Raw genomic sequence first — 15,584 nt, 5'->3', positions numbered from 1 at the left:
TTGGAGCATTGTGCTAAGAGAAATCTGATGAGGTTCAACAAGAACAAGTGCAGAGTCATGCACTTAGGACAGAAGATTCCCATGCACTGCTACAGGCTGGGGACCAACTGGCTAAGCGGCAGTTCTGCAGAAAAAGATCTGGGGATTACAGTGGATGAGAAGCTGGATATGAGTCAGTGTGCCCTTGTGGCCAAGAAGGCTAATGGCATATTGGGCTGCGTTAGTAGGAGCAGTGCCAGCAGATCAAGGGAAGTGATTATCCCCCTCTATTTGGCACTGGTGAGGCCACATCTGGAGTACTGCATCACTACAGAAAGGATGTGGACAAATTGGAGAGAGTCCAGCAGAGGGCAACAAAAATTATTAGGGGGCTGGGGTACATGACTTATGAGGAGAGGCTGAGGGAACTGTGCTTATCTTATCTGAAGAAGAGAAGAGTGAATGGGGATTTGATTGCAGCCTTCAACTATCTGATGAAGGGTTCCAAAGAGGATGGAGCAAGGCTGTTCTCAGTGGTAGCAGATGACAGAACAAGGCACAATGCTCTCAAGTTGCAGTGGGGTAGGTCTAGGTTGGATATTAGGAAAAAACTGTTTCACTAGGAGGTTGGTGAAGCACTGGAATGGGTTACCTAGGGAAGTGGTGGAATCTCCATCCGTAGAAGTTTTAAGGCCCAACTTGACAAAACCCTGGCTGGGATGATTTAGTTGGGGTTGGTCCTTCTTTGAGCAGGGGACCTCATGAAGTCTCTTCCAACCCTAATCTTCGATGATTCGATGATTCTATGATTCTTCTTAGCTCAAATTCAAGCCATTCAGTCCCAAAGTCTTAACATATGTAAGAATAAATCTGTAAATGATTGAGATACCATTCTGTAAATACAAGGTAAGGGATTTTTTTTTAAATGAGTTTTGGAGAAGTGTGAATCATCTTTCTTGGATAGCTTCCCAAATACTTCATGTGAAGTCCTAAGCATCTCTAGTGAGTTGAAAGCAAATTGTACAGTTGATGAATACCATATGCATTTTTTTCAGAAAGTCAGGATCTCCTACAAATAGACTTTCCCTGAGTTCCTGCGTATTCTTTTGCTCAAATTAAATGTACAGTTTTCCAGTGAGTTGATGACATACTGCAAGACTATCTTAAGTTCATTTTGTCACCTCTCTTTTGTAGATAACAGTATTAATCCAGCTAGTTTTCTACCATAGGCATACAATGAACAGCAAATCATGCTGGGATCCTTTAATCTTTCAAGTAGTTGATCACAATGAGGTGTACTACAGCCAGCCTTTTACAGACAGAAGTCAACTTAATTACTCTTGGGGAAATTCTGCACTGCTGTGCAAGTGCAGAATTAATTTCCCCCGCAGTTTTTTTTTTAACCCCTCAAAATAATTGATTCTGACAGGGAGGTGAAGGGAAACCATGAGAGGGGTCATGCTGCAATTACACATTTTGCTCACCAGGGTTGATGTGGTGCCAGAAGAGAGGAAAACTGGCTCATAGGCCAGAGCAGCCAGAAGTGGAGAGAGAGGAGGCAGAGGCTGCCTTCCTCACAGCATCGTGCCCAAGGGGCCAGGTGAGGAGGCACAGAATATGGGGGGTCACAGACTGGGGTTCAGAAGGGCTAACAGGGAGAGAGACTGGAGTGGAGGCATTGGAGCTAGTGCGGTGACAACATTGAGTTGGGGCTGAATGAGAGTGGGGGTGCAGGGACACATGAGGACAGAGGTAGATATGCCTGATTGAATGGGAGAGGCTAAGGATCAGCCAGGGTCTTCCTGGGGAAGGCTTTCCAAACCCTCCCCTCTTGCTTACAAAAATCAGACATGAAAATACAAACGAAAGTGTCACAGCACTCTATTACTCAAAAATTGCTTACTTTCTCATATAATTATAAAATACATTTATTGGAATATAAATATTGTAGTTATATTTCAGCATTTCTGAAGTCTGAGCCCTGCCACCTGGGGCTGAAGCATGTAATTTAGTTTTGTGGAGCTCCCTGTCGCATGGAGTCCCAGGTAGTTGCCCTGCTTGCCACCCCCTAAACACCAGCGCTGGACTGGCAACTCCCCTAAACCCATCCTGCAAAACCTCTGGGGGTCATGACCCCCAGGTTGAGAAACCCTGAACAACTATCTAGGAGTTGCTGTACTGCCTGGAAGTCCTCTATGTGCCCCCAGGGGTACACGTACCCTTGGTCAAGAACCACTGCCCTATGCAAATGAATTAACTTCAGTGAGGTTAGACAGGTCATCAAACACTGAAATTTGGTCCTGAGAGTGTAGTGACTATCTGATCCAACACACCATAACAGCTCACATTCATCAGTGAACAGTGGACCTGATCTCCATCTCACAGGTGTTAGAAGTTAAATTTCCACTGAGCAAGAGGGACTTCAATCTAATCTCTCAGCTGAATGAAGGCATCTCTAATGGTGCAAAATTCATCCTCACAATCTTCTCTCTCCTTGAAAACTGTATTTGATATTGGATATTAAATTGATCCCTTAAAGAAAAAAGTACAAATTTTTTCAGATGCTTCTGCTGACTTAACAGGGATATTTATGAAGTCTGGTAAAAAAAATTATGTTAAAATGGTTGACAGAAAATTGGATTTTGTAATTTTTGTTTAAAGTCTGCTTTCCATGGAAAATTTTGGCTTCTCATAAAAAACAATGCCTAAAAACCAGAGTTTCAATTCAGAAATACCACCACAGAGTCTCGTAGAATTTGTGGCTTGGGTGTCTCATGTCCCCAAGCAAGTTGTCCTCTCCCATCATGGCCTCAGCCCATGTTGCACCACAGTAGTTCTGCAAGAGGGAAAACTGTAGTGCAACCTGGAGATGTAGTCCAGCCCGGGAGCCCAGCCCAGCCCAGCCCATAGAGAAAAATAAAGGCATGAGGCATCACAACAGCATTTCTAAAGTCAAAGTTTTCAGCTGGAAGTTTGATAGTTTTGATTTGCCAAAAAGTCAAAATTTTCCACAGAAAAACAAAATTAGAACATTTTGCAAACCAGCTCTAATACATACATTAAAAGTCACTGCCACCACATAAGCCCATAATGATATGTTTCTTTTTAAGCAGTTAAGTCAACTGCTGCTGACATACACAATCGCAAGAGAGAAAAATCCGTGACTAGATCAGGAACCATTAGAAACTGAAATACTGACACTGATGAGTTTAGTGAGGGGCATATTATTCACTGTTAATTCTCTAGGCTTTTTCATAGCTGAAAAATGTGTTTTAAGGAGGTGTTTCATTAAACAGCTGAGACAGCTGTATTTCTAGTGAAATTATGATGGCTACTAACAAAAAACATTTTTATGGTTTAAATTGTGGGGGGGGGGAGAAATCAGTGAGTTGGAGTTCTGTCCTTGAATATGGTACTAAATGCAGCACAAACATTAAAAAAGTGAATCCAAAAGAAACAGTAAACATATGAAGGTCGCCATTATAGTACTCAAGCCAGAGTGTGTGTTTGTAAATTACCACTATGCCACCCATGAGCATTCTGTAGTAATACTGAAATTGCTGAATTGCACATAGTTTATCACCGGAAATGTAGGAAAATTAGCAATATATGAAAACCCACAAAGCATATTTTAATAAGAACTATACATCATCGCACTCTACAACCTTAGTGAAAAAACACTGTGCAAAGTGTAGAATGAATGCACAGCACATGAGGAGGAATCTAATTGGTCAAATCAAAACCAAACTATGGCATTTACAGTATTGCCAATTCATGATTTCACATCTCAATATTTATTTTTTCTTAAAGCCCCGGCTACTGGAGGCAAGGGATTATATGAGAATCTTAGATTTCATTTTAGAAGTTTTTATCTCTTAGGGAAAAATCACCATGAAAATGTAAATTGAATGAAACTTAAAAAGTCTCAGAAAGCAGAAGGCTTATAAAGAATCCAAGATTTCTGTAAATCTGAAGCCAATCTCATGATTTCGGAGGTCTCACTCAGGATTTTTGAATATATGGGATTGACAATACTGTGATATATCACTTATAGTCCTCGTTGATTATAAGTGCCTTTTTCTCATACTGATCAACTTTCTACCTCCCTCCTCCAGCCATTTCCATTTGACAGGTGTTCATGAGGTCATATTGTTTGTGAAGGGAGAAGTTTTTTTAATTCTACCTTTAGTTAGAAATAGCTGAATTGGTTTTACTTCACCTTTGGGTGGAGACCAAATCAATACAAATTAAGTCTGAAATATCAGATGAGTGACTGAAAATAGGGTTTTAGAATGGAAAGTTTTATACAGTCTGAACTATAGCAATCATGGTTGTTCCCACTATAATTGTGCCCATAATACATCTGAAACAAAAGATACAATTTTAGGGAATTAATTCAAAGACCCCACCTGAATATTTCAGAAAATAGAATGATTAACTGAAAAACTAGTTCTATAATGTATTTCTATGGATTTTCAATAAGTAGTAATTAGGAATTTTGAGTCTCAATAGACAGGTGGAATGCATGATTAATTTCAAATTAGTCACAAAGATTGGAATTGGGTAGATGAGCAAGTTGAATCGGTATCAACAAATACTAAACCTCGGTTGACGTTTAAATTTTCAGCATGTTACATATAGCTTCAAGACAAAAGGATGTGATGTATAATTCCATGTCAGGGTTATGTACTAAATGTAAAACAGATGCAGGATTTTCACATATGTTTAGAAAATGTAGATGAATTGCAAATTTCTGGTTAAATGTCATTTAGTTTCTGTAAGACTTGCTCAATATTTTTGATTTATGTAATCCAGATGTTCACATTTTAAGTAATGCTAACCAGGCAAAGCAAAAGTCTGAGTGTGTTAGTGCCAATAGCAAGAGACAGGGAGACATACGAGTCTCTACTGTCAATATCAGACTGGAGAAGGATAGAACATAACGGCGATGAAGCATGAAGGACAACATGTTTCTTGTTAACTTATGGGCTAAGAACAGGAAAACATAACATTACCATTACTGCCATTAGAATAAAGTTGTGAAAGGCTGCAGCAACTTTGAGGTATACTCAGGTTCCACAAGAATCATGCTCATAGGAAAGGAGATTCAGACATTTTCTAGTCCTAAATAAACCTCTAGCTCAGGGGTCAGCAACCTTTCAGAAGTGGTGTGCTGAGTCTTCATTTATTCACTCTGATTTAAGGTTTCGTGTGCCAGGAATACATTTTAATATTTGTTGACTGTCTCTTTCTATAAGTCTATAATATATAGCTAAATTATTGTTGTAAGTAAAGTACATAAAGTTTTTAAAATATTTAAGAAGCTTCATTTAAAATTAAATAAAAATGCCTAGTCCCCTGGACTGGTGGCCAGGACCCGGGCAGTGTGAGTGCCACTGAATATCAGCTTGTGTGCCACCTTCAGCACACATGCCATAGGTTGCCTACCCCTGCTCTAGTTACAATGAGGCCTATGCTGCTGTTTGTTCCTCCACCATCCCCAGATTTGTTCTATCCAATGATTTGGGAAATGAGATGTCAGGTCCCCCCTACAGCAATATTCACAAATGAGATACAGCTCTACACTTGTATATTGGTATAGGATGGTAACAGAACATAATTGTAATTTAAATATCCATAGCACCTTTAAATCTCGCAAAATATTTTGCAAACAATTAATTATGCTTCACAACCCCGCAGTAAGGCAGGTATTAATATAACCATTTTACAGCTTTAAGACCAGGGAAGTTAAGTGGATTTTTCCATGAGCACCAACTGAGTGACAGCAATAGTAATAGAATCCAGGAGTCCTGGTCCCCAGTCTCCTGCTCTAACTTCTACAGGATTCTCCCTCACAATTCTCCATTATAATGCTAATAAACCTAGTTACTTATTTTAATACCTCTTCTCCCAGCTAATATCTTTACCATGTTGTGTCTTGCTGATTACTCAGCATGAAGGAAAAAGGCCCAGGTAGGGACCATCAAATTGTGGAGGTAAATGCTTGGTTACACAGGTGGTGTCAGAGAGAGCTTTGGATTCTTCTACCGTGGGATGTTGTTCCAGGAAAAAGGATTGCTAAGAAGAGATGGAATCCACCTAACAGAGAGGGAAGAGCATCTTTGCAGATAGGCTTGCTAACCTAATGAGGAGGGCTTTAAATTAGGAGGATGGTAATCTAAGCCTGGAGGTAAAGTGGGGAAGTGGGATACTGGGAGGAAACAAGGAGGAGGCCTTCTGATTCAGACTGAGAAAGTAAGGCAATTGGATAGTTATCTGAGATGCCTGTACATGAATGCAAGAGGTCTGGGAAACAAGCAGGAAGAATTGGAAGTCCTGGCACAGGCAAAGAACTATGATGTGATTGGAATAACAGACTTGATGGGGTAAAATCACATGACTGGAGCACTATCATGGATGGGTATAAACTGTTCAGGAAGGACAGGCAGGGGAGAAAAGGTGGAGGAGTTGCACTGTATGTAAGCGAGCAGTATGATTGCTAGGAGCTCCAATATGAAACTGGAAAAAAGCCTGTTGAGAGTCTTTGGGTTGAGTTTAGAGGCGAGAGCAACAAGAGTGATGTCATAGTGGGCATCTGCTATAGACCACCAGACCAGGAGGATGCAGTAGATTAGGCTCTCTTTGGACATGTAAAAAGTTTCCAGATTGCAGGCCCTGGTTCTCATGAGGGACTTCAATCACCCTGACATCTGCTGGGAGAACAATACAGGAGTGCAGACAATCCAAGAAGTGTTGGGGACCACTTCCTGGTGCAAGTGCTGGAGGAACCAACTAGGGGCCGTGCTCCTCTTGACCTGCTGCTCACAAACAGAGAAGAATTGGTAGGGGAAGCAGAAGTGGGTGGCAACCTGAGCAGCAGTGACCATGAGAGGGTAGAGTTCAGGATCCTGACAAAAGGAACAAAGGAGGACAGCAGAATATGGACCCTGGACTTCAGAAAAATCAGGCTTTGACTCCCTCAGGGAACTGATGGGCAGGAACCCCTGGGAGGCTAATATGAGGGGGAAAGGAGTCCAGGAGATCTGGCTGTATTTTAAAGAAGACTTATTGAGGGTGCAGGAACAAACCATCCAGATGTGCAGAAATAGCAGCACATGTGACCAGTGACCAACTTAGCTTAACAGAGAAATCATGAGTTTAAACACAAAAGGAAGCTCGCAAGAAATGTAAACTTGGGCAGATGACTAGGGAGAAGTATAAAAATATTGCTCGAGCATGCCGGGGTGTAATCAGGAAGGCCAAAGCAGAATTGGCGTTGCAGCTAGTAAGGGATGTGAAGCATAAGATAGATTTCTACAGTTATGTTAGCAACAAGAAGGTAGTCAGGGAAAGTGTGGGACCCTTGCTGAATAGGGGAGGCAACCTAGTGACAGAATGTGGAAAAAGCTGAAATACTCAATGCTTTTTTTGCCTTGGTCTTTAAAGACAAGGTCAGCTCCCAGACTGCTGCACTGGGCATCACAGTATGGGGAGATGATGAGTAGCCCTCAGTGGTGAAAACAGGTTAAGGACTATTTAGAAAAACGCATGCAGAAGTCCAATGCATCCCAGGGTGCTGAGGGAGTTGGCTGATATGATTTCAGAGATAACAGCCAATGGCTCTGCAAACTCATGGCTATTGGGAGAAGGTCCCAGACGATTGGAAAAAGGCAAATATAGTGCCCATCTTTAAAAAAGGAAGGAGGAGAATCCTGGGAACTACAGACTAGTCAGCCTCACCTCAGTCCCATCATGGAGCAGGTCCTCAAGGAATCCATTTTGAAGCACTTGGAGGAGAGGAAGGTGATCAGGAAAAGTCAACATGGATTTACCAAGAGAAAGTCATGACTGGCCAACCTGATTGTCTTCTAGGATGAGATAGTTGGCTCTGTGAACATGAAGAAAGTGGTGGACATCTCTCTCTACTTTAGCAAAGATTTTGATACAGTAAGTTTAAAAAAGTATGGATTGGATGAATGGACTATAAGGTGGATAGAAAGCCACCTAGATAGTCGGGCTCACTGGGTAGTGATCAACAGCTTGATGTCTAGTTGGCAGAAGTTATCAAGTGCAGTGCCCCAGGGATCTGTCTTGGCACTGGTTTTGTTCAACATCTTCATTAATGATCTGGATGATGGGATGGATTGCACTTTCAGCAAGTTTGTGGAGGACATTAAGCCAAGGGTGGGGAGGGAAGAGGTAAATAAGCTGGAGAGTAGGGATAGGGTCCAGAGTGACCTAGACAAATTGGAGGATTGGGCCAAAAGAAATCTGACAAGATTCAACAAGGACAAGTGCAGTGTCCTGCACTTTGGACGAAAGAATCCCATGCACTGCTACAGGATGGGGGAACAACTGGTTAAGTGGCAGTTCTGCAGAAAAGAACCTGGGGATTACAATGAACAAGAAGTTGGATATGAGTCAGTGTGCCCTTGTTTCCACGAAGGCTAACAGCATATTGGGTTGCATTAGTAGGAGCATTGCCAGCAGATCCAGGGAAGTGATTATTCCCCTCTATTCAGCACTGATGAGGCCGTATCTGAAGTACTGCATCCAGTTTTGGGCTCTCCACTACAGAAAGGATGTTGACAAATTGGAGAGAGTCCAGCAGAGGGCAATGAAAATTATTAGGGGGCTGGGGCACATGACTTATGAGGAGAGGCTGAGGGAACTGGGCTTATTTTGTCTGCAAAAGAGAAGAGTGAGTGGGGATTTGATAGAAGCCTTCAACTACCTGAAAGGAGGTTCCAAAGAGGATGGAGCTCAGCTGTTCTCAGTGGTGGCAAATGATAGAACAAGGAGCAATGGTCTCAAGTTGCAGTGGGGGACGTCTAGGCTGGATATTAGGAAAAACTATTTTACTAGGAGGGTAGTGAAGCACTGGAATGTGTTACCTAGGGAGGTGGTGGAATCTCCATCCATAGAGGTTTTTAAAGCCTTGCTTGACAAAGCCCTGGCTGGGATTATTTAGTTGGGGGTGGTCCTGCTTTGAGTAGGGGGTTGGACTAGATGACTTCCTGAGGTCTCTTCCCACCCTAATCTTCTAGGACTATTAAATTTCAGATCAGTGACCCTATTTTATGATGTTACATGAATAATTTCTGGTGTTGCACATTTGTAACCATTAGCTGTTAAAATAAAAGAAATGATCAGCCTACAAAAGCAGAAGTATTGTCATAGCTAAACTGTATTCTATTTCCTATATATAGGAACAGCAAAAATATATGGATAATCTGCTCTGCCCTCACTGACAGCTATCACTTCATTTTAAAGAACTTGACCCTGCCCTTTGATACATGACATACATCACTTATAGGCTTCTGAGTCTAAGTGTGCAAGCCGTCTTTCCTTCATACTGCTTTTCCTGGTAAGGATCATAGCAGCAGCACAGACTGTAGAGAGGACCAGTCCTCCCTTTCCTCCACAACATGTTCCAGCTCCTCCTGAAGAATTCCACAATGTTCCCAGGCCAGCAAGGAGATATAATCCCTCCGGTGTGCCCTGGGTCATGGCCTCAGGGCTACATGCAAGCCAAGTAGGTGAATTTCCAAGTTAGTGGTACTATACTGGATTTCTGTGCAACAAGCCAGCATCAGCTTCAAAGTCTGTGAGAGAGAGAAGGATTGTGTTGTGAGGGCAAGTGAGGTTAGAGATAGACCTTAACACCAGTTATAAAAAACTTATTGCATTACAACATCTCCATTCAACAAAAAACACTGAATTGATTTTCAACATTTGGTTACGATGGGAAATGAGATACGGGTTTAATTTGTTTTGTAGTAATTTTGCACTGTTTTGACCATTCCTGGGATTCTTTAGTACATCTTTTCTGGCGTTGGGAAATATTTATGGACAGTTTGGGTTACTAAAAACCCAAGCTGTGTGTTCACTGCACTCCCACCAGACTGCTGCAATCCATTCTCCTCCCAGAGTCCTTAATCACAGGGTAGTACAGTTAGTATTCATGGTCAGTCGTTTTTTCCTCCATATTGCATGATTTTCAAATTCCAAAAAAGTCATTTACAATATTTAGAAACGTATTTAATTAAACATAAATTGATAATTAGTTTTCAAGATTCACTAATTGCTCAGCTTTTATGTACATGAAATTCCATGGAAAGAGTGCTGTGGGATCCATCTTGGACAATTTTAGTAGGAAGGGATCTACTGGAATACTGTGTCCAATTCCAATGTCCAAAACTCAAGAAGGATGTTGATTAGTTGGAGCGGACTCAAGAGAGCCACAAGAAAGATTAAAGAATTGGAAAAGCATGCCTTATAGCTATAAATTCAAGGAGCTCAATTTGTTTAGCTTAACAAAGAATTGATCAGTGTATAAATACCTACTTGGGGAACAAACATTTTATAATATAGGGTTCTTCAATGTAGCAGAAAAAAGTATAACATGATCCAACGGCTGGAAATTGAAGCTAGACAAATTCAGACTAGAAATAGAGTGAAAATTTGAAAGTGAGCATAATTAACCATTAGAAATGGTTTATCAAGGGTCACAGCAAGTTTTCTTCACTGGTAATCTGTAAATCAAGATTTTTTCCCCCTAAAAGATATGCTCTAGATAGGTTTAGTTTGTTACCTATCAGATCTGTATTCTTGGGGAACCAGGGTGCAGTATCCAGCCCATCTGATTCATGAAAGATCATCTCCCCTGCCACCTTCCCCTCCCCCAGCCTCTGCTTGAACCAAAGCTGATCAGAAGAAAGACTTACAAAAAGCAATGAAGAGTCAGTGGGAGACAAACCTAACCACCTCTTGACAAGGGTGACCGGATTAGGGAAACTCCCCTAGCCTCATTTGCATCAAAGATGGGACAGGGAAGCATCCTCATTAGCATACGGAATGGAGAACAGATTCCAAGGCAAGAACCGCATGGAACTCTGGGACCAAAAAAGCAGGGAAGCACTGCATGATGGGGGATCTCTGCTCCAGATGTTAATGAACCCACCTGCACACATCCAGCTCAGCAGTTGTCAGACCAATTCTAGTAATAAATCCTTTATTGGTATCCAAAATACTGAAGCTGCCTAATTGCATTGTGAGCTCCCTCGAAGAAACACGACCCATAGCCAATAATGAGCAGTTCCTATTGTCTAGCCTGAACAAAGCAAATTTGGTATACTCCCTTGAGCCACCAGTTTACCCATAAATAAATCTAGTGTTCTCCCTTGAACCATTGTTGTTTCCCTACAAAAACCCCTACCCACACTCAAGTAAGTGTTCTGATGCCTGGATCCAAAATCTGCATCAGTTCCACTGGGACTTCATCTTCTCCTGACTGATCATGCTGGAGGCTCTGCCTGTCTCCAGACCCTCAGCTACCACCACCACCTGGGAACCCCAATTGATTCAAGCTTCATGGAGTTGTGAAAAACCAGCTCTCTCTCTCTCTCTAGGTATAGCCTTCTGACTCTGACTTGTGTGATAGGTTTCTAAACCTGACTTTTATAATCAAATTTAAGTTACATTTAATATGATCACTGTTTTGTTTGGCTCCCCTTGTATGGTTTTTACCTGGCAATAAATAACTTTCATGGTTAAGCTGTTTGCTTCTCTCTTCCCCCACCCCCCAACTTGTGAGTGTTTTTGGTTTCCCCATTCGCTCTGCAGCAACGCTCCTTGTACCTAAGCTAAAGATCCCTGCAGTGCCCAAAAATCCTGTGGGGTTTGCTCATCAAGTGGGTTACTACCGGAAAAAAAATGTAACGTGAAAGTGGGGATAGGGACATGCTGAATCTAGTGCATATGAGGTAACAGCTTGGAAGTGCTGCTTGACCCAGCCTACTGAGTCCAGTGACATAAGGGGTCAGCTTGGGTTGCTGATTAACCCAGTCCTCTGAGATATGCTCTGTTAATGTGTGCGCACGCACGTACCCGTCTGATTCTGGGGCTGGAAGAACCCAGCCCTGGGGAACCTAGGTCCTGCAGGATAGCTCCATTGGGAGAAGTAGAGTTCGTATGAGAACACGAGTGACAAGCAGTACATTGAGCGAATTACAGAACACCCCCTGCCCCGAAGAGTAACCCTAATAAATGAGCAAAGTAATGGGCAAATCTAATAAGTTCAGTGGCCCTCAATCTTTCCAGATTACTGTACTCCTTTCAGGAGTCTGATGTGTCTTGAGTACCCCCCAAGTTACACGTACTTGCTTACTAAATCAGACAAAAATACAAAACAGTGTCACAGCATACTACTACTGAAAATATTGCTTCTCATTTTTACTACATAATGATTAAATAAATCAATTGGAATATAAATATTGTACTTGCATATCAGTGTATTGTATATAGAACAGTATAAATAAGTCATATGAAGTGTTAGTTTGTACAGACTTCGCTAGTGCTTTTTTTGCAGGCTGTTGTAAAACTAGGCAAATATCTAGATGAGTTGATATACACCCTGAAAGACCTCTGTGTACCCCTGGTTGAGAACCACTACTCTAGTTCATGCAGGAATTAATTCAGGGAAGTTCTATGGCCTGTGTTATGCAGGAGGTCAGACTACACAGATAAGGCCAGAAGGGACCATTGTGACTGAACACACCACTTTGTGTCCTTCCTCTGGCTCCTCCTGCCCTATCACATCAAACACAAAACTACTACATTTGACTCCCTTCTTTAGGCAAGAATGTGAAAAGTCCAAGTGAGAGAAGAAAGTTTGAGATGGGGGGCTTTGGTTTTAGTAGTTGATGACTGGTGGAGCAACAACTAAACCATTCCATTTCCCATCAGGACCCCAACTGTGTACCTACAGTTAGTGATTCTTGTAACCTGGACACTATGACAATAGAAATATTCTATGCAAATGCCAGCATAAGCATATGCAAAGCTTATGTTAAGTTACATTGTGAAATTACCCAACACTATGCAGGCCGCCCCCCAAAAAATCTAGCCTCTATTCCCTGTAATGCTACCTGATTTTGACTTTTTGAAGGAAAGAACCAGTGACCTGGCATCTTCTCTCAGGATCTTAGATGGATAGATTTCTCCCATTTTGTGACTTCAGGGGCCAGCGCTCTGCCACTACTAGAGATCTGGATAGTCTACAAGGGGGCATTAAGTAGCTTTCCTTGCATACTCCCTGCAGATGTTCCTTGCAGCCAATACCTCTGAGAAAACAAGTCCTATTAATTCTCCCAATTACATAGAGGGATGAGCCAATCAGGGAATCATCATCCAATTCAGCTCAAAATGTGAAAAAAATCCACCCAACCAAAAAAAAAAAGCATTTCACAGTTCTTCTAGTGGAAAAGATTTTTCTATGCATTTTTCATTGAGAAAACAGAGATCTGCTTTCATTTTGCAAAAACTTTTACAATCTTGATAGCAAGTTTTTGTAGCAAAAAATCTTTGTTATAAATATTGATTTACTGATAAGAGCAGTCAAATTTCTTACCGAGCAATTGCTCAGACTTTCAGTCTAAACTCTTGATGACAGAATTAGGGTAACAGGTCAGCTTTTCCTTACTGCTCTTTAAACAGCCATATTATTCTCATACAAGTTCAGGACTCCCCCCCCCCCTGCCCCAATAGCATCTAGAGATTTGGAGATGGGCTTCATTTTTTGAGTGCCCAATTTGAGATACCTAAAATAAGTTAAAGCAGCATAGTCCTGTGGCACCTTATAGACTAACAGATGTATTGGAGCATGAGCTTTGCTGGGTGAATACCCACTTCATCGGATGCAGATTTTCAGGAGGGTAGATAGTCAGGCCTCTAAAGCTGTCTCAGGTTGGGTACCCTAAATCTGAGATACCCAAAATTACTAGTCTATATTGAAAATCTTGCCCTCAACTTTTTTCCATGGAGCCCAGTGCCTATGGGCGTATGTATGCAAATAATAGGCCTTCATTTCAAGATTAGATAATGTCAATAGTTGCCTTAAGGAAAATCTAGTCTCGCAAATGTGACGTGCCAATGCAAGACAGTAACAATAGACAGGTTTTGCTTCATTTGTAACTAAATATGAACAAAGTAGGACAGAATATTTTTGAACTTCGCTGGAAGCAAATGAGACTGTAGCTCTGAGTAAAAGTTCTTCCAATTGTATTCAGGGGTGGAAACAAGTGGTGTTGACCAAGACACTTTATCCACACAGACAACAAATGGTGAGCTGAAAGTCACACCTGCTGTGGGATAGTTAATTTTGATTGTAGGAGTAATATATTACATAAATTAAGTAAAAAAAGTGTTCAGCAGGTCAATTAAACCTATTAGACATTTCTTTATAAATTTCACAGTGGACCAAGATAACTATTTACCTAGGGTTTTACATGGTACCTATCACCAGGCTATCTAGGAGCCTCCAAAAATTATGAAATACACATACTATAATTGTATTATAATAGCAGGGCCCCATTATGCTAGGCATGGTACAAACAGACAGTCCCTGCCTAAATTAGCTTTTATTCTAAATAAAATTTCCTCTCTTCCTTCAGGTTAGCTGAAACTGGCTTATATTTATTTGATAAAGCTGCTATTATAAAGGGAAGGCTAGTTCAAAGAAGCAGGCTTTGCATCATGCACTGAAGATGCAGAAGCTTCTGGCCATCTTGAGCTCTTTAGAAGTAAAATTCCAGATTTGAGAGTTAATCACTTGGACACCTTCATCTTCTGAAAACAAATCTCTTGAGGTCAACAGTTTTTGTCCCTGTTATGGGAGGCCATGGCCAGGTATTCGATTGGAAAACAATGAAAAGAAATGTCTCACAGCTGTATTTATTCACACATTAATGGTTCTCTTTTACTTTCTGGTAAGCTATACCTCTCTGTGCTTCTCCCATAATGAAGATCAATGGTCTTAAAGAAAAAAAAAAAGATGTCAGCTCCAAAAATCCACTCTCTCCCCCACGCTCCCTGTCACACTCCACCCCACCCTCCTCTTTTGAAAAGTACGTTGCAGCCATTTGAACCCTGGGATAGCTGCCCATAATGCACTGCTGAAGATGCTGCAAATGTGGCCACATTGCAGCACTGGTAGCTGTCAGTGTGGCCACACTCCAGCGCTTTCCCTACACAGCTGTACAAAGACAGCTGCAACTCCCAGTGCTGCACACCTGGAAGTGTAGCCAAGCCCTGAGAGGCATACTGAAGAGCACTGTTGGCCTTTAGAAAAATTACTGGTCTTTCAATAGATGAGGAAACTAATGGGAATATTACACAAATTAAAATGAGACTTGGTTACATTTTAGTTCTGTTTAAACGGAGACTGGCACTTGTTGAGCAAAAGACCCCACACTTGATTGTTCTGAAAATACTATAGTCCACAACAAAAGAGACCAGAACAATGAGTCTTAATTATCTAAACTCTCAGCTCCTTGTTCTTTGTTTAGGAAATAAATTCCTATAGGGCTGTGTGACCGACCACAATCCATTTACTCCATAATTCCTGTTAAATTTCCTCTTTCACTTGACCTCTGAAACACCATGAGAAAAACAGCTGCTTGTATTAGGAGTTTCCTGTTTCTTAGCATGCCATTCCCCAGCTAAGGTCTTGCTGCTGCTGCTGCTTCATTTAATTGAATCAAAGTTTTGCTATTTTCCTTCAGTGGGAGCAGGACCCAGCTACAATTGCACAAGAATGAACTTTG

At 41.5% G+C, this 15,584-nt stretch overlaps 2 long non-coding RNA genes across 4 annotated transcripts in view; one reads left to right on the top strand and one right to left on the bottom strand.

Moving 5' to 3' along the window:
- Positions 1-15,584, bottom strand: part of LOC120398444 — a 147,233-nt gene that overhangs the window by 45,273 nt on the left and 86,376 nt on the right. The gene's annotated exons all lie outside the window — the stretch shown is intronic.
- The window catches only part of LOC120398446, a 53,306-nt gene that overhangs the window by 5,369 nt on the left and 32,353 nt on the right, over positions 1-15,584 (top strand). The window contains exon 2 of the long non-coding RNA XR_005594420.1: positions 1,467-1,579. This is a non-coding gene — a long non-coding RNA (uncharacterized LOC120398446). The remainder of the gene's footprint in view (positions 1-1,466; positions 1,580-15,584) is intronic.

Source organism: Mauremys reevesii, linkage group 2 (assembly GCF_016161935.1).
Source record: "Mauremys reevesii isolate NIE-2019 linkage group 2, ASM1616193v1, whole genome shotgun sequence".
In the NCBI taxonomy this organism is placed as follows: Eukaryota; Metazoa; Chordata; order Testudines; family Geoemydidae; genus Mauremys; species Mauremys reevesii.
This window is presented reverse-complemented; position numbering and strand designations above follow the sequence as displayed.